Genomic DNA, 25,254 nt, shown 5'->3' with positions numbered 1-25,254 from the left:
TTTGAGCACAACCATGTTCCAGGCTCATTGAAGAGAAAACGGAGGTATAGAAATGATGAATAACTTGACCTGAGGCATAGAAATAGTGAGTACTTGCCCGGCTACCCTGTGGGGGAGTTGGGATTAGAATGTGGACCCGTCTGATTCCACAGCCTTTGCTCTTTCACCAGGTTTTCCTGGTTAGCCTGTCAGTGCACACGTTCCAGTTCTAGCATTTGTGGAATTTCTGCGAGATTCTAGGCAAGTCCTTTAACATTTCTAGGCTTCATTTTAATCATCCGTAATATCTGTCAAATAGAAATTACTCAAAAAAAAAATTTGTTTATTTAAATTGGATACTCACCTGCAGACAGGGTTATGATGAGGATGCTATGTTTATAGGATAAAGGGATTAAGAGTTTAGGCTGGCTGTCCACCTACATGACTGTGGGCTTATTTAATTTGTGTGTGTGTGTGTGTGTATGGCATCTAAACATGTCCTTTTCCAGCCTTCTTTTTACACTTTATTTTATTGTATTTGTAATTTTTCAATTACAGTTTATATTCAGCATTATTTTGTATTAGTTTTAGGTGTACAGCATAGTGGTTGGGCAGTCATATACTTTATAAAGTGTTTCCTTTGACATTTCCAGTGCCCACCTGGCACTGGAACATAATTATTAAAATATTATTGACTATCCTATACTGTACTTCATATCATCATAATCTCTTTAAGCCTTGGCTTTCTCAATGATAAAACAATAGGGTAATAAGAAAATTAAGTCATTGGATCATTATGAGGCTTAGAAAACACTTAAAAAATATTTGTCAGGAAGCTAGGCACATAGGAACTGTTCTACAAATTTTAACTACTCATTAGTACAAAGGAAATTTAAGATGGGTGTTGAACAGAAACAAAAGCTTGGACTTGGTTTCAATCCTTGCTCTGGTGGCATGGTAATCCCATTTCAGGGTCCTTGGGACACAAAAAAACTCACATTTCTCTGTGGAAATTTCTGATTCCAGGCTTGTATACAGCCTACAGGCAAAAATAGTAAGAATTCAGGGCACCATTAGGAAGCATGGAGAAACTTCCTAGGATATGACTATATGGCCAGTAGTCGTGGCCATCGTGGTCATTTGCATGCAGGTTCCCAGTAGATTCGAGCAGATGGTAAAGAAATAGTGGAGCCAAAAAATGGTGGGCCATTCCTTTATTCTAACCTTGCACTGGCAGGCGAGTAAAAACACAAACAGAGGGAAAACACTTCCCTTTCACTCAGAGCTCACAAAGCTATTGACTCATCCAGTTTTCCTAGAATCAAAGGCCCCCACTAGTCTCAGTCGCCTCTGGTTCCCCATCTGCACGCCTTCTCCCTTCTCCTCTCTGCACAAACTGGCTTCTCTTTCAGCACCCTGCCATCTTGGCTTCTCTCCTCCTTCCTCACTCTGCAAAAAATGGTTTCCTTCCTTCCTCCTTCTTCCCTCCTTTTAAAACTTCTTTTGCACCAAAAACCTCTCCTCCAGAAACATTAGCATTACAATGGCCCTTCCCAAACAGGAAGGTGATGAGCAATTTCACAGGCCAGCGCCATTTTTAACAATAAAAGTGAGCAAACTCAAAAAATCATATTTTACAAACTCATTTGCCCAACAATGACACTTCAGTTTAATTTAGTGGTTTTTCTTACCTAGACACAGTTCTGTAACTCTGAATATCTATGACTTCCTTTCACTGAGAATCAGAAACCTGAGAATTTGGTTGAGCCAAGAAGAAAACAATAGGGAAAAAATTAGCAGTAAATTTGTCAGATTTTGAAACAGTCATTATCTTGTGTATATACATATTTGTTTATAATCCACATCTACTGATCTCTTTCAATGTAGGAAAGTGACTAATTTCCCTCCTACATTACACAATTTGTAAAGAAGCAGGCACTTTGTCACCTTCAATAGATTTACCATAAAATATGCAATGGAAGAAAGATTGGTTCACTCTATTATGGAATTATATAAATTGCTTCTGAATTCTACTTAGATTTGGAAGTTTCATTCTGTGGAATTATGGGGATATCTTTTGGCAATTTGCTGTTCATTTTTGTTTTTATAAATTAATATTCCTTACCACTACCACTGGTAGATATCCATCTTCAAGGGCCAGCGAATTTCCCTTCATAGAATTGAATTTCACTTCTCTTAGTCCAGACAAAATTTCCCTCCCCAATCTGACATATGTTTTAGTGGGATATTCAAAACCTGCTTGTAAGTTATGAATTAGTTCTGCTGAGCAAGAATTAACATTTTCCTTTATTACAAAACCGTAAGTCCAATGGAGTGAAACCGGAGGAGAATTAGAATGGACTAGCTGATCAGACTCTGCTGCAGCTTTAAAGAAAATGACATCTAGACGTGTATACTTAAGAATATAAGGAAAATGCGATACTTTTAAAAATCTTGTCTATTTAATATAAATAGAACACATCGTAGGACTCTTACCTTTCATTTTGCCTGTAGACAGTGGATAAACAGTTTGGACTGAATATTTATCAAAGTGAAAGCTTGTGCAGTTTAAATTTTATGAGAAGAGGTTGTATTTCAAATCTTCTTTGTCAAGACTCAGAAGCATTTCTGAAAAACATCCTCTTCAGTCTGTGAGCTGAAGATGGAGCCCTTGTGCCGTGTCCTGGAGATATTCTCGGCACCAACTCTTCCAAACTTGTTTATGCAGTTTCAGGAAGGACGCAGGCCAGCCAAAATATTGTGACTGTTTTGTAACTCCTGGATTGCCACCTTGAATAGTTTGTGGAGGAGACTGGATTGATGAGATTTCACGGGACGTGGGCAAACCAGCCAGAAGCCTGTAGAAGTTGGGAGCTTAAGGTTCAAGCAGTTGGCTATGGTTTGGACAGTTTCTGGGGGACAGAAAGGAACCAATATTGTTCATCCCCATCTTCATGGGATGCTCCTCTGGAGACGTCCCTGAAGGGCCTGCTTCAATTTCACTATCTGTAAAATGAATGGCTTCTATTAGCTGGTTCCTGTGCTCCTTGTCTCTTGCAAGCATTCTGTGAGTCTAGGGTGTTTTTACTGGACTTCCCAGCCAGGTCAGTTTGCCTTTTAAAGACGTGTCACTGCCCTCGGTTTGAGGGCAACAAAAGGACACAGGGGAACGTCCCCATCCGGTGCCTAGAGCTCCACAGAGGTGTCTCATTTTCTTTCTAACAAGAACCCTATGAAATAGACATTACCAGCCACTTTGTTACAGAGGAAGATGCACAGGTTGGTTAACCATAAGTAGTAATTTATGCAAAGATGCAGATTGGAGAAGTGGCAGAGCTGAGTTTTGGACTGAGCTGCTCAGTTCGACTCCAATTTGGGGGATACTTTTCACTGTCATCAAAGCTGGGTATTCACCTGCTACAGATAATATGGAAAGTAGTTTCTCTCCTTCCCTCTCTTTTTTTGAAGTGAACACAGAGAGTTTAAATTAAAAATGCATAACATGAACTTAAGTTATGTGAAAATAATGTGTTTCCCCTACCAGTGTGGCAAAAGTAGTTAGCACATGGTTTTGACAAAGGTGTTACAGAAGGTTCACCTACTGTGGCTGGACTCTTTCTATAGTTCCCATATTTGACAGGCATTGAGGCATTATTTATAATATTAGTTGGCAATATCTTTGCCTTGTTTGTCTTTTATCAAGTTTTCTTGGTGGCATAGTTCGTCATATCTTCCCCAGTTTGAGGTTCAAAAAGAATTTGCAAGCGGTTTCTCTAACACTTTCATGTTTTCATAAAATATTTCATCTTTTTTGTTTGGTTTGATTTGCTTAAGGTCGAAGATGGAGCTAATTTTCCAAATGGCTCTCCATTTGTTCTGACTGCACAGAGCCATCTTTTCCTTACTGATAGAAGATGCTCTTTAGCATATATGCATTTCCTGTATGCATTTGGCTCCATTTCGCACTCTCGGTTCTCATCCTTCGACTCTCCCTGCCCGTGCTGCCCCCACACTGCCTTAATTGTTGTGGCTTTAGGAGTTTCAGATGCCTACTTAACTACACTGATTTGCTCTCTTAGATTTTTTCCCTAGCTACTCTCCATTAATTATTTATTTACTTATTTATTTATTTGACAGAGACAAGAGAGAGAGAGTCAGAGAGAGGGACAGATAGGGACAGACAGACAGGAAGGGAGAGTGATGAGAAGCATCAATTCTTTGTTGTGGCACCTTAGTTGTTCAATGATTGCTTTCTTATATGTACCTTGACTGGGGGGCTACAGCAGAGCAAGTGACCCCTTGCTCAAGCCAGCGACTTTGGGCTCAAGCCAGTGACCTTGGGCTTCAAGCCAGTGACCATGGGATCATGTCTATGATACCATGTTGAAGCCAGCGACCCCGCGCTCAAGCTGGTGACCTCAGGGTTTCGAACCTGGGTACTCCGTGTCCCAGTTTGATGCTCTATCCACTGAGCCATCGCCCGGTCAGATTGTTTATTGTTTTGTATGAATTTTAGAGTTAAGATCGCCCTACAATGATAAATGAATTCCAGAAGAAATGACATTTCTACATGTTTAACCTTCCCTGCTGAATACATGGTATGCTTTTATTGGTTCATCTTTTTAGATCTTTCAAGAACATTTAAAACTTTTTTTTATTTAGAGCTTATAAATTTCTTGTGATGTTTATTCTTGGCTATGTGATTTTTTTGCTGTGAACCTTACAGAATTTTATCTCGATATTTGTTCCCAGTGGTTATTGTTTGCAAATATGAAAGCCATTAACTTATGTATATAAATGTTATTCCAACCTACATTTTTGTAGTATTTTGATAACAGCTTTTTTAGATGAAACCTTAGATTTTTCTGGTATAAAGTCATATCTTCAAATATTAAACAATTTTACATTTTATTTATACTATAACTAGAATATTCAGAATAATGTTCAATGATTGAAATAAGAGAGAACATCATCTGAATTTTATTATTATTTTTTTTCTTTTTATTCTGAAGCTGGAAACGGGGAGAGACAGACAGACTCCTGCATGCGCCTGACCGGGATCCACCCGGCACGCCCACCAGGGGCGACGCTCTGCCCACCAGGGGGCGTCGCTCTGCCGCGACCAGAGCCACTCTAGCGCCTGGGGCAGAGGCCAAGGAGCCATCCCCAGCGCCCGGGCCATCTTTTGCTGCAATGGAGCCTTGGCTGCGGGAGGGGAAGAGAGAGACAGAGAGGAAGGAGGGGGTGGGGGGTGGAGAAGCAAATGGGCGCTTCTCCTATGTGCCCTGGCTGGGAATCAAACCCGGGTCCCCCGCACGCCAGGCCGACGCTCTACCGCTGAGCCAACCGGCCAGGGCCTGAATTTTTAATATAAATAATTTTTTAATATTTAACCACCTCTGCATTTTTGGGTCCAACCCAATTGGTTATTATTTTAAATTATTCTAATGTATTACTAGATTCATTTTGTTACTGACTTTTAAAATCTCACAATAAAACTTTTATAATTTTTATTATACTCTTATTGGGTTTCATATTAAAGTGATTATTACTTCATAAAATGAACTGTGAAGTTTCTCATCTTTTTCTGTGGTCTAAAACTGTTTATAATAAAGGAATTATCTGTTCCTTGAAGGTTTGAGAATTGTGTCCTTAAAAGATGGGTGTTTCATTAATTCTCATTTCAATGCCTTGTATGGTAATTAGCCTATTAAAGTATCTTACTGATTCAAGACTCAATGTTCATACCATATGTCCTAAGAGAGTAGTCTATTTCCTTTAGTTATTGAGTTACTAGTATGAAGCTGTATAGAATATTCTCTGAAACATTTTTGATGATAGAATATCATCATTTTTCATTCCTAATAATTAATTTATCTAAGCAATTATTATCAATGGCTGTTATAGCACAAAACAGTGAATCGGGTCTTGATGAAAGTACACAATGTCACCTATGAAGTAAGTTGTCTTACTTAATAATGGAACCTAAATCTTATGAAGCTTTCAAATCTGACTGTTCATTTTCAGCAAATGAAGAGTACAGAGAACATAGTAGATGACCTGCAGGCTGTAATAACCACAATCCAGGCTGCGGGCAGAGGACAGGACAGAAGACAGTTTCTTCCACAGAAACATTACAGGAAATACAGAGATAAAAAGAGAAGCGAATCATAAATGAAAAGAAACAGAGTAATGGCAGTATATGGATCTTATTTGGATTCTGGTTCAAACAAACCAACTTAAAAAATGGTAAGATGGCTGGGAAATATAAAAACTGAAATATGAATACTGAAAATATAATGTTGAGAGTATGGCTGACTTTGAAAAAAATACTACCTTTTAGTGATTCATACTAAATATTTACAGATAAAAATCATTTGATGTCTGAGATTTGCTTCAAAATCATCTAGGCTAGAAGGAAGTGGATAAGGGGTAGAGATGAAACAAAATTAGCTATGATTTAGTAATTCTAAAGCTGGCTAATGGGTACATTAGAAGTCATTATTCTATTTCTTCTACTTTTATATATATTTGAAATTTTCCAAAATCCTCCAAATCTTTGTATTTTTAGTTATGTTACCCTTTTATGACATATATTGCTTATAATTTTTCTTTTTTTCTTGATAAAGCTTTCTAGAAGTTTGTCTATTTTGCTATTCTTTCATAAGAACCAGGTTGTTTTTTTTTGTAGTAGTCTACAACTTTAAAACTTGTTTTATTCTCTAATAATTTATGATCCCCCCACCCCGGTTTATCCTGTTCTTCTCCTTTCTTCAGCTTTATTCTGGCCATACCCCTAGATGCTACCCAAGTGAGGAGTGAGGGTTGGGAGTTTTTCCACAAACACTTCAGTCCATAGCACCAGACTCCCACTCTCCCCTAAGAGACTTGAGGACTCATCCCATCATGCCACACAGTCCTGCTTATCTCAGTCCCCTCTAGGAGAGAAAATCTTCCTGAACATTTCTGTCATCTGTGTATATTGCCATCCCCCACCGGGTCCTCTGGGACCTGCAATGTTAAGTAGTAAACTACCTTGTCTCTCTCCTTCCTTCCTATGTTTTCTTGTTTTTGTAAATGAAATGTAGGTGTGTTCTGTGGGCTAAACTTTCTTACAAACATGACTTTTCCTTCTCTCATGCTCCATGCACCTCAAGACCAGATGCCACAGTAGGGACCCTCCTGTTCTCTATTGTCTCTTCTAGATCAGGACTCTCCCCTTGAAAAAAAGCCTGCTGCTTCTGCAAATGTATAATCTCTTTCTCCATGATTTCCCGACAGCATTACATGATCTTCCTTGTGACTTCACGTGCTGTCACCATTCTTGGCAAATCCAGGTTGCCATCTTTCTCTGGCTTCTTCATTCCCAGAATTTATTCTTAATGACCCTTTCCTTCACTCCACCAGCCTTTCAGTTTCATGGACACACTCAGAACCACGTAAAAAGTGGAGCCTCATCTGTACCCTCAAATGTCAACGTATGACCTTGAACACAACCTGGTATCTCCATCTATTTCTCAAGTACCCGTGTTCTCCAGCTTCTCAAGCACTTTCTCCCGATATAACAGTTCTTTGACCACATCATCACCTCAAACTATCATTACCATAAATTTAAACTTATCTTACAGGTTTTTTTTTGTTTTTTTTTTTTTAATAATTTTATTTTTTTAATGGGGTGACATCAATAAATCAGGATACATATATTCAAAGATAACAAGTCCAGGTTATCTTGTCGTTCAATTATGTTGCATACCCACCACCCAAAGTCAGATTGTCCTCTGTCACCTTCTATCTTGTTTTCTTTGTGCCCCTCCCCACCCCCTATCCCTCTCCCATTCCCCCCTGCCCCCCGTAACCACCACACTCTTATCAATGTCTCTTAGTTTCACTATTATGTCCCACCTACGTATGGAATAATACAGTTCCTGGTTTTTTCTGATTTACTTATTTCGCTTCGTATCATGTTATCAAGATCCCACCATTTTGCTGTAAATGATCCGATGTCATCATTTCTTATGGCTGAGTAGTATTCCATAGTGTATATGTGCCACATCTTCTTTATCCAGTCATCTATTGATGGGCTTTTTGGTTGTTTCCATGTCCTGGCCACTGTGAACAATGCTGCAATAAACATGGGGCTGCATGTGTCTTCACGTATCAATGTTTCTGAGTTTTTGGGATATATACCCAGTAGAGGGATTGCTGGGTCATAAGGTAGTTCTATTTTCAGTTTTTTGAGGAACCACCATACTTTCTTCCATAATGGTTGTACTACTTTACATTCCCACCAACAGTGTATGAGGGTTCCTTTTTCTCCACAGCCTCTCCAACATTTGCTATTACCTGACTTGCTAATAACAGCTAATCGAACAGGTGTGAGGTGGTATCTCATTGCCGTTTTGATTTGCATTTCTCTAATAGCTAATATCTTACAGTTTTTGATCTTTAGTATGGTTTAATTTTAAATTGTCCTTTCTTGTATTTTATTATAAACATTCAGCAGTTTTGAAATAATTTGAGAGTAAGACCCACATCCCCACTACCTAGATTCTACTATTACCCTTTTATTCTACTGCTTACGCATACATATTCATCTACCATTGCTCTATCTATACATCCAGCCATTATATTCTTATAGATACATTTCAAAGTAAATTGTAGACTTCAGTATATTTCCTTCTGCATGCTTCACCATGCATATCTTTAACCAGAGTGCAGTATTCATTTACAGGTAATTTTATTGGATTTAGAAATTATATTCAATGAAAAATGCACAGATCTAAAGTGTACGTTTGTTGAGTTTTGACAAATGCATATTTCTGTGCTATCAAACCCCCTAGTGAGATGTAGACTCTTACCATGATTCCAGAGTTCCCTTATGTCCTGTCCTTCTCAGTCTCTGCCCCACACCTCCAGAAGCCACTGGTGTTCTGACTTTTTTTCTTTTTAAACCATGGGTTAGCTTTGCATTTCTAGAATATTCTGTGAATCAAATCAATGAGGTGTTTCCATGTATAAGATTTCTTTTACATTGCATACAGAATATTTTTGAAACTCATCCAAGATTTATGCAGGTTTCAGTAATTTATTCATTTTTATTTCTGAGTAGTATTCTGTTGTACGACTATTCCACAGTTTGTTTATCCAGTCTCCTATTGATGAACATCTGAGCTGTTTCCAGTTTTTACTATTATCTTCTCATGTATTAATTGGCCACTTACATATGTTTGTGAGGTTCCTGTTCAAATTTCTGATTGGGTTATTTTTCATTATATAATCTGAATAATACTCCTTTGTCCAGTGTGTTTTGCAAATACTTCTGCATTACCTTCTTATTTTTCTAAATAGTATCTTTTGATGAACAGAAGCTAAAATTTTTGATGAAACTTGATTTATCAAATTTTAATACTTTACTTTCTGTGACTTGCACAGGGAACAGTTATCTCCCTTAAGTCATGAAGATCTTCTGTTTTCTTTAAAAGCTTTAGTTTGTATTTTTGATGCTATTATAAATGGAACTTAAAAAATATTGGTGAGATTTGGCATTTTTGTCCTATTCCTTATTTAGTGAGAAAATATACTCTATTTCACAATTAAGTTTAATCTTAGTTATTGCTTTTTCATAGATTTCCTTTATTTGGATGAAGGTTGTTCTCTTCTGTTCCTAGTTGACTGGGGGTTTCAATCATGAATGGGTGTTATAGTGTGTCAAATGCTCATTTCTTCATCCATTGAGATTGTCATATGGCTTTTTAGTCTCAGTCTGAACATGGTGAATTATACATATTGATTTTTTTTCTCTCTCTCTCTTTTGCTAGAGAGAGGACAGACAGGGAAAGACAGATAGGAAACGAGAAAGATGAGAAACATCAACTCATAGTTGTGGCACCTTAGTTGTTCATTGATTGCTTTCTCATATGTGCCTTGACCAGAGGGCTCCAGCCAAGCCAGTGACACTCTTGCTCAAGTCAGTGACCTTGGGCTCAAGCTAGCAACTGTGGGCTTCAAGCTAGTGAACTTGGGCTTTAAGCCAGCAACCTTTGGGCTCAAGTCAGTGACCATGGGGTCATGTCTATGATCCCATGCTCAAGCCAGCGACCCTGTGCTCAAGCTGGTGAGATTGTGCTCAGGTCAGATGAGCTGGTGACCTTGGGGTTTCAAACGAGGTTCCTCAGCATCCCAGGCGGATGCTCTATTCACTGCACCACCACCTGGTCAGGTGATGTTGATTTTCAAATGTTGAACCTACTTTGCATACCTTGGTGACCCTACTTGTTAATGATGGTTTATTCTTAGTATGTATTGTTGAAAATAATTTGACATTTAAAAATGATATTTTAATATATAATTTTAAGTGATGTTGATTTGTGCTTTTTCTTTTTTTGTCCTTTATCAGGTTTTGGTATTAAGATTATGTTGATCTCATAAAACAAGTTGAGAAGTACTTTCTCCTTTTTTTTATTTTGTGAGTTAATGTAGATTTGTGTTATTTTTTCCCTTAAATGTGCATCCTGGAAACTGTCTGGGCCTAGAGTTGAGGATACTACATTACATGTCTCCTTAATCTCTTTTGGTCATGACAGTTTTTCAGACTTCTTTTTCTTCGATGACTTTAACATTTTGAGATCAAATTTTTAAATAGAATGTCTATTTGGGTTTGTTGGAAGTTTTTTTAAAATCATGATTACTATATGGTAGTGAAAAGAGGATCTCAGAGAAAAGTACTCTTTTCATTATATCATATCAAGAAAATATATTGTCAATGTAACATGGATGATATTGACCTTGGTAACTGGCCAAGGTGCTGGTTGTCAGGATTTCCACTCTGAAGTTTCCATTTTCTTGTTTCCATGCTCTTACTCTTTGGAAGCAAGTCACTAAGCATGGCCTAAACTCAGGAGTGGGAAGTTAAGATCCAGCTCCTTCAGGGGACAGTATCTATACAAATTATTTGGAGTTTTGTATGGGAGATCTATTTCTTTGATGGGAGTTTATTTTTTTATTTCTTTACTATGCTGTAATAATTTTAAATTTCTAATTGCATTATTGTCATTAAGTATGTTGGCCAAATAGTCTCCTCTTCTTGTCCCCACCCCTCTTTCTTTACAAAGCAGATTAAAAGTTCAGTTTAACCGGTGAACAAGTTCTCTCTCAATTGGTTTTGTTGGTTGATATCAACACTGTGGTATTTGTGAGACTGTGTAGCAGTCTTGCTTTCTTCTTCACATGGGGCTACTGGTCACTAAAATAAAGGATAATTTGTCAGCATATGTCTCCAGAGGGACATCAGTACTTCTGAATGCCAATGTGGGAATTATAAGGCTGCAGAAAGACAATAGCATCATGCCTCTTATTCATGAAACATTCTGAAATGAGGATGTTGAAGGTTCATGATGTTTTATCCATTTATTAAGTTTGTAGAGTGTCGTGATCATCCTGCTTTTGGTGTGGGTGGAAGCGAGTAATTCCACTTTTGAATCATAGTATAACAATGAAGGCTTTTAAAGAGAGGGACTGAGAATTGGAGGTGCTATTTTGGCTCCGAACAAAAATATCCAGCGAACTCTGCTGCCATCACAAAGGCACCTGGTGGAGAACACCTGCTGCTCCTCTTTTCTATCATTAAAGAACTTGATGCTGGGGAAATCAAACTCTTCCGGTGACACGTTCTAAAAAGAAAAGGTACTAACTCTTGTGTGTGTAAGAAGCTTAGATAGATTTTGAGATGATGGCTTATTTTCAACTGTGCTTCTCCTCAGGATGATAATGGTGTAGGTATTTTTAACAACATTGGACATGAGGGATTCTTTCAAATGAACTTACCACTCTTCAGAAATGAGTAGTATTAGTATTTTTGGTTGATATTCTTTTGAAATATTTTCTATGCCTTTATGAAAGCGTATGTATACTTTTACAGTACCATAACCATACTAAACATTTCTTCACGTTTTTAAGTATCATACTATAACATCACTGTTAATGGCTACAGTATTCCAATGAATAGATTCACTGGTGTTTAACAAGTCTCGTACTACTGAACTGTCACCAGCAGTGCTGAAATGAACACATCTTGATAGCTATCTTTGACATATCATTGATTCATGCTTTAGAGAAAAGTTTTTCAAACTTGGCACTATTGACATTTTGTGAACAGGGAACTGTGCTGTACTCAGTAGTGTTTAGCAGCATCCCTGGTCTGTTTCCACTGATGCCAGTTGCACCTTCATTCTTAGTGGTGAAAACCCAGACTGTCCCCAGGCATTGCCAAATGTCCCCCTGGGAGCCAAAATTTCTCCCTCATTGATAATCACTGGCAATGAGTAAATTCTTTTTTTATTTATTTATTCATTTTAGAGAGGAGAGGGAGAGACAGAGAGAGAGAGAGAGAGAGAGAGAGAGAGAGAGAGAGAGAGAGGAGAGGCAGAGAGAGAGAAAGGGGGAGGAGCTGGAAGCATCAACTCCCATATATGCCTTGACCAGGCAAGCCCAGGGTTTTGAACTGGCAACCTCAGCATTTCCAGGTTGATGCTTTATCCACTGCACCACCACAGGTCAGGCACAATGAGTAAATTCTTTGAAGAGCAGTTTGCTACATAAATAGTATGCACAAATTAAAGGTTTTTTTTTTTTTTTTAAATATCTGTGTGGAGTCTTATTTTCAGTTTGAAGAAAAGTAATATAAGAATATAAAGAGACAACTTAAAAATTCATACAATTTTCTTTTAAACCCTTCCTACCATTTCCTAGAGCTTAGATTGCCCAGTGATGAATACCGTGGGGTTCTATTTCATCTTTGGCTACAGGAAATTCTCTCTATGTGTCCACAGCATGACAGGGCTAAGAGATAAAAGCAAGAGAAGACCTAACTCTCAAATTGCTTCTCGTCTCATTCATTATCTAATATTTTGTGGTTTTGTATTCTGTAACCACATTTTGACATTTTAGACCCCTAATATTTTCCTTTCATAGGCAGTCAATAGTACTGATTAAGCATTTAGATTTTGGAATCAGTCAAACTAGATTCTGCTATATATCTTACCAGTTTCTAATGAGCTGATCTGGAGCCACTTTAATCCTCATTTTCTCTATCTCTAAAATGGGAGAAATAATATCTACCATACCAAGTTGTTGCAAATATTAAATAAGTTTTGAGGCTCTTAGCAATAGTTGGTATAAGAAAGTATTTGTTAAATATTATCCCTTTCACAACTGAAAGAAGAATAATTTATTTTCTCAATTTAGGTCTATAGGCCATCTATACAGGCATTTCAGTAGCAAAAGTTGTCCTGAAAATTTTTTCATTGGTATAATAACTCCAGTTGTGATATTTTAAGGTTGTGAATATTATAATTGTGTATTAGACACCATAATAATTGCCATTTGAGTTGTTTGGGAACAAAATCCCATCAGGTGAATATGGGAAGGTAATAATATTAGAAGCTTTATTATCTGTTTGAAATTTCATCTGTTTTTATTTCTACTTTTTTTTTTTTAGATTTTATATATTCATTTTAGAGAGAGAGACAGAGAGAGAAGGGAGGGAGGAGCAGAAAGGATCAACTCCCATATGTGCCTTGACCAGGGAAGCCCAGGGTTTTGAACCAGCAACCTCAGTGTTCCAGGTCGATGCTTTTACCCACTGTGCCACCACAGGTCAGGCATCTACTTTTATATTTGCTAATGTTCATAATATGTTAGTACAGTGATGTGAAGTATCTGCTTTGTAAATAAGTAAAATTATGTTAAGGATGCTTGCTCAGGATTTCCTTACTGCTAGGGTAGGAGATCAACATCTATTTTAGAAGCCATTGATCTGGGCGGTAGCTTTTTACTGTTTCTGTGATTTGGGATGGAGGAAAGAAGTCATAAATCTCACGGCCTGTCAGAATGCCCACAGTTTACTGGGGGTTATTTCAACATCATTATGCATGAAGTTTCATCATTCTTATGGTTTTCAATTACAGCAGAGGTATATTTTAAGTGTTCTCACTCTAGGCTTTCTTTCAAGATTGATTGAAGAAGGGAGCCGGATGAAGCCTTTCCCTCTGTCACTGATAGTCCCTCGGAAGAGTCTAGCTCCCTCTGTTTTGAAAGCAAAAAGTAAAATACAAGATTCTACCTTTCTTTTTTTTTGAAAAACTAACACTAGGTATTAGGGGACAGCAGTGTTCCAATGAACTTTTCTCCTGTCCGTTTTCCAGTTCCTTTTGAAAGAATGGTATTTAGAAGATAATGGAAATGTATCATAAAGTTGGCAGCATGTAAATGATATCAGGGTTCAGAAGATGTTGGAAGGGAGTGGTGGGTGTGCATGTGTGTGTGTGTACACGTGTGCAGTGTTGAACAGGAGACCCAGCATTCACTGGGTTCCTGGTGTCTGACAGGCTCTTTAGAGTGGACATTTATATCATTCACCCTTACCTTCATATAAGCAAGACATGGGAGAAAAAAATTTCTTTGCCCTCTCATGGTAAAAATGTTTAACAAGTAAAAAAACAAATGTAGAAAGTTAAAACTTTTGTTGTATTCCACATTGGCCTTTTCCCTACTCCACAAACTTATCAGTATTTTGTGAGTACTTCCAGAAATATCTATGTGTATAGGGAAAAATGTGTATACACTTTTTCACAGATGAGAATCATAATATACAATTAAGAATCATATAGTAGATATTATCGAAACCGCTTTTCCTCACTGTGTGATATACTTGGGATATTTTAAATATCAGTATATATAGATTTACTGCATTAATGGGGTCTTCATGTCATGCTGTTACATAGGTTTTACTATAATAAATTTAGCCACTTCCTTATTCAACATTGTAATATCTCTGTATGTTTCTTTGGACACTTTTCTAGGGTTACATTTATTTATTTATTTATATTTATTTATTTATTTATTTATTTATTTATTTATTTATGTATTTTTCCGAAGCTGGAAACGGGGAGACAGTCAGACAGACTCCCACATGCGCCTGACCGGGATCCACCCGGCACGCCCACCAGGGGGCGATGCTCTGCCCATCTGGGGCCATTCTAGCGCCTGAGGCAGAGGCCATGGAGCCATCCTTAGCGCCCAGGCCAACTTTGCTCTAATAGAGCCTTGGCTGCAGGAGGGGAAGAGAGAGACAGAGAAGAAGGAGAGGGGGAGGGGTGGAGAAGCAGATGGGCGCTTCTCCTGTGTGCCCTGGCTGGGAATCGAACCTGGGACTCCTGCACGCCAGGCTGACGCTCTACCACTGAGTCAACCGGCCAGGGGTTTAGGGATACATTTATAGAAATGGAATTCCTGGTTTAAAACGGCGCATGTTTAAAATTTAGGGCCAACAAAAGTATATTAATTTATCCTCTGAAAAGTGAGAAAATTGCCTTTAAAAATTTTTATGGGCAAAATAAGACATTTAATTTTTCTCTTTTTTTTGTTTTCCTTTTTAAAAAATAATGACAGATAATTGAGCATCTCAAAGAGGTCATTTTATAAATGTTACTGAGATTAGGGCTCTTTCCATGGTACTGGTTGCATCTTAAACTGTTTCTGTGCTTAGGGTCAACAAAGAAGCCAGAGTGGAGGCTGCAGGCGGTACGGGTCTGAATGAACTCTGGCTGCTTCATCAAGCAGGCTGATTACTGAGGAAACATCAAAAGCTTCCCCCGAGTGACTCATCACCCAACTCCTACAGAGGTAATAGAATAACTTACATTGCATAGCCTTTCGGCTGTTTAGTCGGCTGTGTGAGATCAATGGCACCCACTTTCTCCGCAGGATTTTGCTTTGGGAAAGAGATTTATTGGTTAGACCTCACATTACAATGCAGTCAGGGGCTTTGGGACCTGATCCCCTATATTCAGAAGCATAGAGGAAAAATTATTTAACATCCTGGCCTCAGGTAACAATATCTACTTCCTAGAGTTGGATCAGGCACTGAAATCTATGGGGATATACTACTGTCCGCTGCATATAACTATCCTTCGTGCCATTTCATTATTTTCTGAGGCTTTACTTTGTATTGGATTATGAAAAGCTTATGGCAAGTGGGTGTTTTAAGAGGCACATAAAATAAAAAAACGTGACTGCTCGTGCGCGTGGATTATTAGATGTTAAATGTATAATATAACTTTATAGATGTAGTGTTACCTGGATGGGGCTTACGTGTTATAATTATGATTTTAAAATATATTAGTATTTCTTTTTTTTTTCCATGAAGTTCAGGTAGTCTGGCTAGTTTATATTCTCTAAGCATTTCTTATTTTACACTTTCATCAGATTTCACTATTAAGATTCCCTGCATGGTCTGTACAGACGAGAGTGAAGGTTGTGCATGGCTCCAGTCTTTCAGTTACAAGGGAATCCACCCTCCCCCATTTCACTCTTAGACTGCCAGAGTGTTTCATAATCTCCCATGCACTTTTCATCTCTCAAAGACATGTTTAAATTTAATGATACATATTTTTTAAAAGTCAGATAATAAAATTCTGGAATCCTGCAGACTTTAAAAGAAATGCAAAGAATGAAAGCAACCTCTCCCCCCCCCCCCCCATACAGAGAGGCATTAACCACGTCGACCTAAAAACTATAGCTACCCTGTTTGCTAGTTGTATTATTACGGAATTGCTGATCTTACTTACTTTTCAAAAGCGTGAAAATAAACTTGGTTGAAGTAATGCTGTTTACTAAAAAAAATAGGGATGAATAAGGCATATATTTCTTCAGCAGCAGTAAAATTGAAGTTTATTTTATGGAAAATGGGACATTTTAAAGATTGATCTTAACAGGGAAGTCTTTTCCTGTATACTTCACATGTAATACTAGAGATTTTCTTGGTAGTTTGTGTTTTTGAGAACTATCGGTCTAGGTAAAATACTGATTTGAAGATTTCTTAGTTTCTTTGTGAGAGTACACAGACCAGAAAACCATCATATGTCCTATGGTATTCTTTGTATTGCATGTAGTCTGCTCAAATGGAATTGTCTATTTCAAAATTATTGTGAAAGAAAACTAAAAAGAAGAATATGTTACATGCAATTGTGGTAATGCCTAAGCTTTTAACGATCAGTTAAAAAATACCGAAGAGGTACTCGTGCTCTGTAACTGTGTAATCAGTGGTGGATTCATAATTTTATTTTGTAGAAGAATGAGTATTTTAAAAACAGGTTAAATTGTTCTTATTGAAAGGCATGAGGGCATTACATAATCTTGTAATTCCTGAGGGAGAGAGGCTCTGTCACTGGCTAGAACCATTTTTGTAGTATTCATGTACCCAACCAGCACTGACTGAAGCAATCGATGTTCTTAGGCACTCTGCTAGGTCCAGAGCTTGGGTGGGCCATGGTGTGTGTGTGGGGGGAGATAAAAAAAGCACACTGCCTTAAGGATTTAACAGGTTTGAGGATAGAAGAGCAGAGAGAGGCAATTGTGTAAAGAAGAAATGATAATACAAAGAAGAATGAGCAGCAGTCATCAAAGGTGAAACTGACAACAGTAAGTGATATTAGCATCGTCTTCATGAATTGCCCATTATTAGCTAAGGGGTTAACCCCCCACAGTGTGTTAGGTCATCTCTCCAATGTCCGTTCCCCACTATTTTCCTACCTAATACTTACTGTACTGTTTATAAGCAGAAGGGGAGTCTCGAGGGTTTGTAATCCTCTCTCCTGTGCTGTAGTGAGTAATCCATTTGAGCAGGTCTGAGCCAGTTAGGGATGTTTCTGTTCCAGGCAACGGTTCAGAAATGGGCTCGCTAATGACACCTGGACAAGGGGACATGAGAGGGTTTCTGAGAATGTCTGGAACAGTTCTTCACTATTCTGAGAGAGCTTTTTAAAGTGATCATTTCGTTCACTCTTTCATTTTGGATGAGGAGGTCTATAACCTCACGATAGCCTCTTGTAACTGTGAAGGAGAATTAGCCTTAAGCTCAATCTGACACATGAGAAGGCAGAGGCAGAGGGAGAGAGAAAGAAACAGGCCCTTGATCCTGTAACTGAACCACTGCGTCAAACCAAACCTGAAGCCTGTGGACGTTGAGATAAGTGGGCCAAGGAAACACTTTTGTTTAAATTATACCCAGGAGTATTCTTTTTCAATCCCATCCCAACCTTATGAAACAGATGATTTTATGGTCATCATTTTACGGGTGAAGAAACTGAGGCCTAGAAAGGTCGAATAGCTTGCCCCGAACCTCCCAAGTCTTGAGCGGCAAAGCTGGGATTGACACCACCTCACTAAGCACTAGACCCTACAGCTCTGCTTTGTGGGCTTTGGGGACGCAGAGAGAACGTCAGTCAAGTTCTAGGAGTCTCATCGCAATGCTGGAAGCATTGTTGTCGGGGCCTGCTGCTGAAACTCACCAGGAGAGGAGGCTGAAGCCACAGCTCTGGAGCAGGGGAGGTGAAACAGCAGAGGCTGGGCTCCTGTCCACGCTTGTCTCTCAGAGGGACGAGAAGGGACAGGACCCACAGGAAAGCTTGGGCATCCCCCAGAGGTTAGAAGATGAAGAGCAAGATCAGGAAGACAATGGCATAACTAGATGGAGGTCAAGAAGTGGAAAGAGTCCTGGAAGAACACGGTGAAGCAGAGGAGGAAACAGATATATTGAGGTTGAGACTGACCTACATCTAGTTCCCAAAGTACTAGGATGAAGGGACTAGAAGGGAGTTAGGGGGAAAAATGACATCACCAGGATCTTTGTACACTTAAGACTGCAGTATTATCATCATCAGGGAAAAAGGCAGGTTTCAGTTTATGGAAGAAGGTAGCAGAGTATCAGCCCGGCATGTGGAGGTCTTGGGTTCGATTCCCAGCCAGGGCACACAGGAGAAGCGCCCATCTACTTCTCCACCCTTTCCCCTCCCCCCTCTCTCTGTCTCTCTCTTCCCTTCCCATAGCCAAGGCTCTATTGGAGCAAAGTTGGCCTGGGTGCTGAGGCTGGCTCCATGGCCTCTGCCTCAGGCACTAGAATGGCTCTGGTTGCAGCAGAGCAACCCCAGCTGGGCAGAGCATCGCCCCCTGGTGGGCATGCCGGGTGGATCCCAGTCGGTGTATGCAGGAGTCTGTCTCTCTGCCTCCCCTCTTCTCATTTTGAAAAAAATCCTAAAAAGAAGGTAGGGAAGGGTTGCCGAGAGAGAGTGCTGAGTGAGCAGGTGTGTCCACAAGTTCGAGAGAGCACAGTGAAGGGCCCTAGGGGAATCGAGCGAGGTGGGTGGGTGGTGGAGCTGGAGAGAAGACAGATGTAGGTGGGCAAGCGGGCAGAAAGCAGGTGCATTTTGGCCAGTGGAACAAAGGCAGGGAATTGTGGGCAGGGAAGAGGTCATTTCTAGGTGCAACTGCTTCCCAGGTTGCATCTACATATGTGCTCCTTTGCAATTCTGACTCCCGGGACCATCCCGTCCTGCCTGACGTGACGCTGGCAGCCTAACAAACCTCACACCATGTTGGTATTCACAAACATAGGGAGGCTGCCATCCTTTAAAAACAACTGTACCGTCAACAGTGGCAGCGGCAACAGCAACAACCACAGTAATTTGTAACTGTCCCCTCTGGAGCAGCAGGGCGATGCGTATATTATTATTTTTTAAATAATCAGTCACAAATAAACTAATTGCTACAATTCTTAAACCTGTTTTTCCCTCAAGCTTGTCATTATCTGCAGATGTCAAAACAAGTAAAATAAATGGACTAGATTTCCTTTGGATGTTTGTCGATAATAATTGTTATTCTAAGAAAATTAAAAATTGTGTAAGTCTGACAGCTAAAGTTCCTTCTTGGGTTGTTATTTTAAAATGTCTTTTTTTGTTTTGTTTTTTTAAAGTCTGAATATTTGTTAGAGATATTTAGACCCCCACCTTCCTCCTTTTCTGACTCACCAAATTCAGTGGCTTACATGAAGAACTGGTTAATATTCACAGTGGGGGTGCAATTACAATTGCAAATTCCTGGTCCCTACCTTGGAGAGGTGGATTCATTAGGTCTGGACCAGAGCCCAGGGTTCTGCATTTTAAATTCTTTCCCCAGGTGGTTCTGATTCACAGATGCTAGGTACGGCTATGAGGACTAGTTCACATCTTCCTGGGCTGGGGGCGGGAGCTCAGGTTGGGGCAGTGTCTATCTCTGCTCTGAAAGTGGTTTTAAATCTTTTTTCTAACCCTCATGTCTTCCCTCTTTCACCACAGACCTTTGCTCCTTTCACTTGCACTCTGGGTTAAGATCTATCCGTGAGGAGTGAGCCTGGTCATAAGGTAAAGGCAGGGGAGTGCTACCAGACCAAGACCAGAGCAGAGACCATGCCGACAGCGAGATCTCAGAAACATCACGCAGGGGCCAGTAGGGAAGCACAAGGCAGCGTGAAGGAGTGGAGGCTGTGCACGTTTGTGTTGTCAGTTGGGGGCACTGAGCAGGAAAAGGAGACACTGTCATCTGTTTCACATCGGCCTTTTCTTCTTGAACATCAACAAGGTGGAATTGAGCATGAATAGAGGTTAGAAAAATATATCTTTTTTTTTTTTAACTGAGAGAGAGAGACAGACAGGGACAGACAGGAAGGAAGAGAGATGAGAAGCATCAACTCATAGTTGCAGCACCTTAGTTGTTCATTGATTGCTTTCTCATATGTGCCTCAACTGGGGGGCTCCAGCCAAGCCAGTGACCTCCTACTCAAGCCAGCAACCTTGGGCTTCAAGCCAGCGACCTTTGGGCTCAAGCCAGTGACCGTGGAGTCATATAATCTCACACTCAAGCTGGCAACCCCACGCTCAAGCTGGTAACCTTGGGGTTTTGAACCTGGGTCCTCAGTGTCCTAGTCCAATGCTTTATCTACTGCACCACCGCCCGGTCAGGCAAGATTTCTTTTTTTTGTTAACACTGCCCCTTCTGTATTCCATATCCCCTTTGTGCACCACTGACACAGAAATGTGAAGAAACGGTTGAAAGTTAAGGTATGCTCGAAGTTCTGTGTACACTGCTGTGAATTCACAAGGCCTGTTACCCATCCAGTGTTTTGGCAGGAGTTTCTAGTTTCATTATTACCATTGAACAGGGATCCATGGATAGGAGTAAATATGGTAACTCTGGCTTTTGTTGGAGAAGGTACTTGAGAAGATGTGATGGCCAGTTGACCTATGAGCAGAACCTGGGCAATCAGAAGTCCTTGGAATGTCTGTTCGGCCGCCATTTCCACAGCCAGAGCTGTTTGAAAGATGTCACCATGAGAGAGCGATGTATTGTTGAGATCACCTGGACATGTATATGTGACTGAACTGGTTAATGCCTCAATATAGACTTTTAAGATTCTGGTGGGCAAGTACAGAGAACTATTTGTCTTGCAGCTGCCAAGACAAGCCTTGTTTGTAAGTTCTTCTGCTTATTCAAATAGCCACCTGCCAATCTAAAGAGGTTTGTCTTTTTCTTTGGTCTTTCCTTGCATTCTGTGTGTGAGGACCAGTTTTTGAACCAATAGCATAAATTATGGATCCACAAAAGAATTTCTTGGGGACTCTTAATGTAGTTTTCTTTCTTTTCATTTAAAAACAATATTTTTTTTTCTTAAGTGAGAAGCAGGGAGGGAGATAGATTCCTGCATGTGCCCAAACTGGGATCCACATGGCAAGCTCACTAGGAGGCAATGCTCTGCCCATCTGGGGCATTGCTCCATTGCTTGACAATCAAACTATTCTAGCATCTGAGGTGGAGGCCATGGGGCCATCCTCAGTGCCCAGGGCCAACTTTACTCCAACTGAGCTATGTCTGTGGGAGGGGAAGAGAGGGAGTGAGAGAGAGAGAAGGGAAAGGAGGAGGGGTGGTCACTTTTTCTGTGTGCCCTCACCAGGAATTGAACCTGGGACATCCACACACCAAGCTAATGCTCTACTACTTAGCCAACCAGCCAGGGCCAATATAGTTTTCTTTCTTTCTTTCTTTCTTTCTTTCTTTCTTTCTTTCTTTCTTTCTTTCTTTCTTTCTTTCTTTCTTTCTTTCTTTCGTGAAAGAGACAGAGATAGGGACAGGCAGGAAGGGAGAGAGATGAGAAGCATCAATTCTTTCTTGCAGCACCTTAAGTGTTCATTGATTGCTTTCTCATATGTGCCTTGACCAGGGGACTACAGCAGAGTGAGTGACCCCTTGCTCAAGTCAGCAACTTTGGGCTCAAGTCAGCGACCTTGGGCTTCAAGCCACCAACCTCAAGCCAGCAACCCTGGGGTCATGTCTATGATCCCATGTTCAAGCCAGTGACCCTGCACTCAAGCTGGTGAGCCCCTACTCAAGCTGGTGAGCCTCTGCTCAAGCTGGCAACTTCGGGGTTTCAAACCTGGTTCCTCTGCATCCCAGTCTGATGCTCTATCCATTGCACCACCATCTGGTCAGGTCAATATAGTTTTCTTAATGCAGCAACGCCAGAAGCCTTTGATTGTTTTGTTATAGATTGCAAACTGGCAGCTGTGGGCCAAACTCATTCTTTCAAAATTTTTACTTTGTAGCAGTACTGTATTTTTAAAAAAGGATGTCACCAATGTAAACAAATAATTAAAATAATCAAACAAAAACAACCAGGACATTTCACATAAAAATTTCCAGGTGATTCTGGTGCACAGATTCTAGGCAAGGCTCTGAAGACTAGTTTAAGTCTTCTTGGTGCACTGGCTTTTCTTGCAAATTTCAAAGTCACTTGGCCAGGAAGCAGGGAGCAAATGCAACAATTTGTTGCAGCCTCTACCTGGTCATTCCCACTTGGCTTGGACTCCAGAGAAACTGGGGTTTGTGACCTTAGACTTAAAAGCGTACACCTTTGGCTCAGGTTGCGTAGGTGAGAGGATCCACTCTTCTGTTGCTCCTATGTAACTCTCAGGGAGCTAGTTAATCCTCCTTGTTATTTTCATATCTGTGTAACAAGGATGATGATAGTAATATCTACATCATTTTATTGTTAAGAGAATTGCATTAAGAGAGGTGAGACTTAAAAACATATATATATAAAGGCTATAGATCAGGGGTCCCCAAACTACGGCCCGCGGGCCGCATGCGGCCCCCTGAGGCCATTTATCCGGCCCCCACCGCACTTCCAGAAGAGGCACCTCTTTCATTGGTGGTCAGTGAGAGGAGCATAGTTCCCATTGAAATACTGGTCAGTTTGTTGATTTAAATTTACTTGTTCTTTATTTTAAATATTGTATTTGTTCCCGTTTTGTTTTTTTACTTTAAAATAAGATATGTGCAGTGTGCATAGGGATTTGTTCATAGTTTTTTTTATAGTCTGGCCCTCCAATGGTCTGAGGGACGGTGAACTGGCCCCCTGTGTAAAAAGTTTGGGGACCCCTGCTATAGATCATGGTTAGTGCCCATGATAATTTGCTGCTATGATCATTATTATTGTTAGATTAACTGGGTTAGTTGTTTCATTAATAGCCTGAGCTATTATTATATATGATCTCAGCCACCCATAGAGAGAATAAATGATCACCAGTTAAAAGACTGAAGAATTTTTGACTGTTGTTTCCTGTTACATAGGGGAATATTTAAAAAATATATTGAGTGTTACTGCTTTCTAAATAAAGAGAAGGGTAAAATGAAAGGAAGTAAAGTGCTATATTCATATTTTTTATAATGAAGAATTTCAAAAATACAAAAAAATAAGATAGCAAAAAGGACATTTGTGTAACCTTAAACTAGATTCAAGAATTGAGATTATATCACATTTACTTTCTTTCTCTCGCTCTCAGTATTTTTTAAAATTTAATTTGCAGAAATTAACTGTTCATCCTGAATCCTTTCAGGTACATCTTCTAAGGAAAAACACAAAAACAAAACAAAAATAAAAACACTTCCCTACAAGATTGTTGTTATACCTAAGAAAAAACCCCTGATTTGCATATATCTCATGGGTTCCAACACCCATTTCCCCAACTGTCCTACAATTATCTTACAGGATTTTTTTTTCTTTTTTCTTTAAAATTTTTTTTTTTTATTATTCATTTTAGAGAGGAGAGGGAGAGACAGAGGGAGAGAGAGAGAGAGAGAGGAGAGACAGAGAGAGGGGGGGGGAGGAGCTGGAAGCATCAACTCCCATATGTGCCCTGACCAGGCAAGCCCAGGGTTTCGAACCGGCGACCTCAGCATTTCCAGGTTGACGCTTTATCCACTGCGCCACCACAGGTCAGGCCTATCTTACAGGATTTTTTTTTTTTTTTTACAGTGACAGAGAGAGAGTCAGAGAGAGGGATAGACAGGGACAGACAGACAGGAACAGAGAGATGAGAAGCATCAATCATCAGTTTTTCGTTGTGACACCTTAGTTGTTCATTGATTACTTTCTCTTATGTGCCTTGACCGCGGGCCTTCACCAGACCAAATAACCCCTTGCTCGAGCCAGCTACCTTGGGTCCAAGCTGGTGAGCTTTGCTCAAGCCAGATGAGCCCACGCTCAAGCTGGCGACCTTGGGGTCTAGAACCTGGGTCCTTCTGCATCCCAGTCCGACGCTCTATCCACTGCGCCACCGCCCGGTCAGGCTTCTTACAGGATTTTTAAAAGAAGGCTCTAATAAATGGTCTCACATTGTAATAAATTTGTAAACCAGGGATATCCACTTTTTTTTTTTTTAAATTGAGGTATAATTGACATAAAACCACATATGTTAAAGTGTCATTTGGCAAGCTGAGACACGAATACACTGTGAGGCTGTCCCCACAATGATGACAGTGAACACATACGTCACCCCCAAAGCCTCTTCATTCCTCTCATCCTCCCTTCTACCCCCTCTCTGCCCTCCTCTCCCATCCCCAGGCAACGACTGACCTTTCTGTCACTAGAGATAAGTTACATTTCCCAGAATTTCCTACAAATGGGGATATACAGTGTGTACTATTTTGTGTCTAACGTCTTTCCTTTCGCGTCATCATATGAAATACCTCCATGCTTTTTGCATATATTAAAAATTCACTGTTTTATTGTCGCATAGCTTCCCTTTTGTGGCTATATGACGATTTGTTTTGACCCATTTACTAGTTTATAGACATTTGGGTTGTTTCTCTTTTTTTCTTTTCTTCTTTTGGGAGGGTATTTATTACAAGTAAAGGTTTTGTATTAACATACACTTTATTTTTATTTTTTTGTCTTGGGTATATTTTTGGAGTTGGAATAGCCAAATCATATACTAGGTGTATGTTTAACCTTTCCTCCAGAAACTGTAAAACTGTTTTCCAAAGTGGTTGTACCATTTTACAAGAGCAGTGTATGTGAAATCCAATTTGCCAACACTTGGCAAATTCAGTTTTTAATAAATTTTAGCC

Source organism: Saccopteryx leptura, chromosome 6 (assembly GCF_036850995.1).
Source record: "Saccopteryx leptura isolate mSacLep1 chromosome 6, mSacLep1_pri_phased_curated, whole genome shotgun sequence".
NCBI lineage: Eukaryota > Metazoa > Chordata > Mammalia > Chiroptera > Emballonuridae > Saccopteryx > Saccopteryx leptura.
This window is presented reverse-complemented; position numbering follows the sequence as displayed.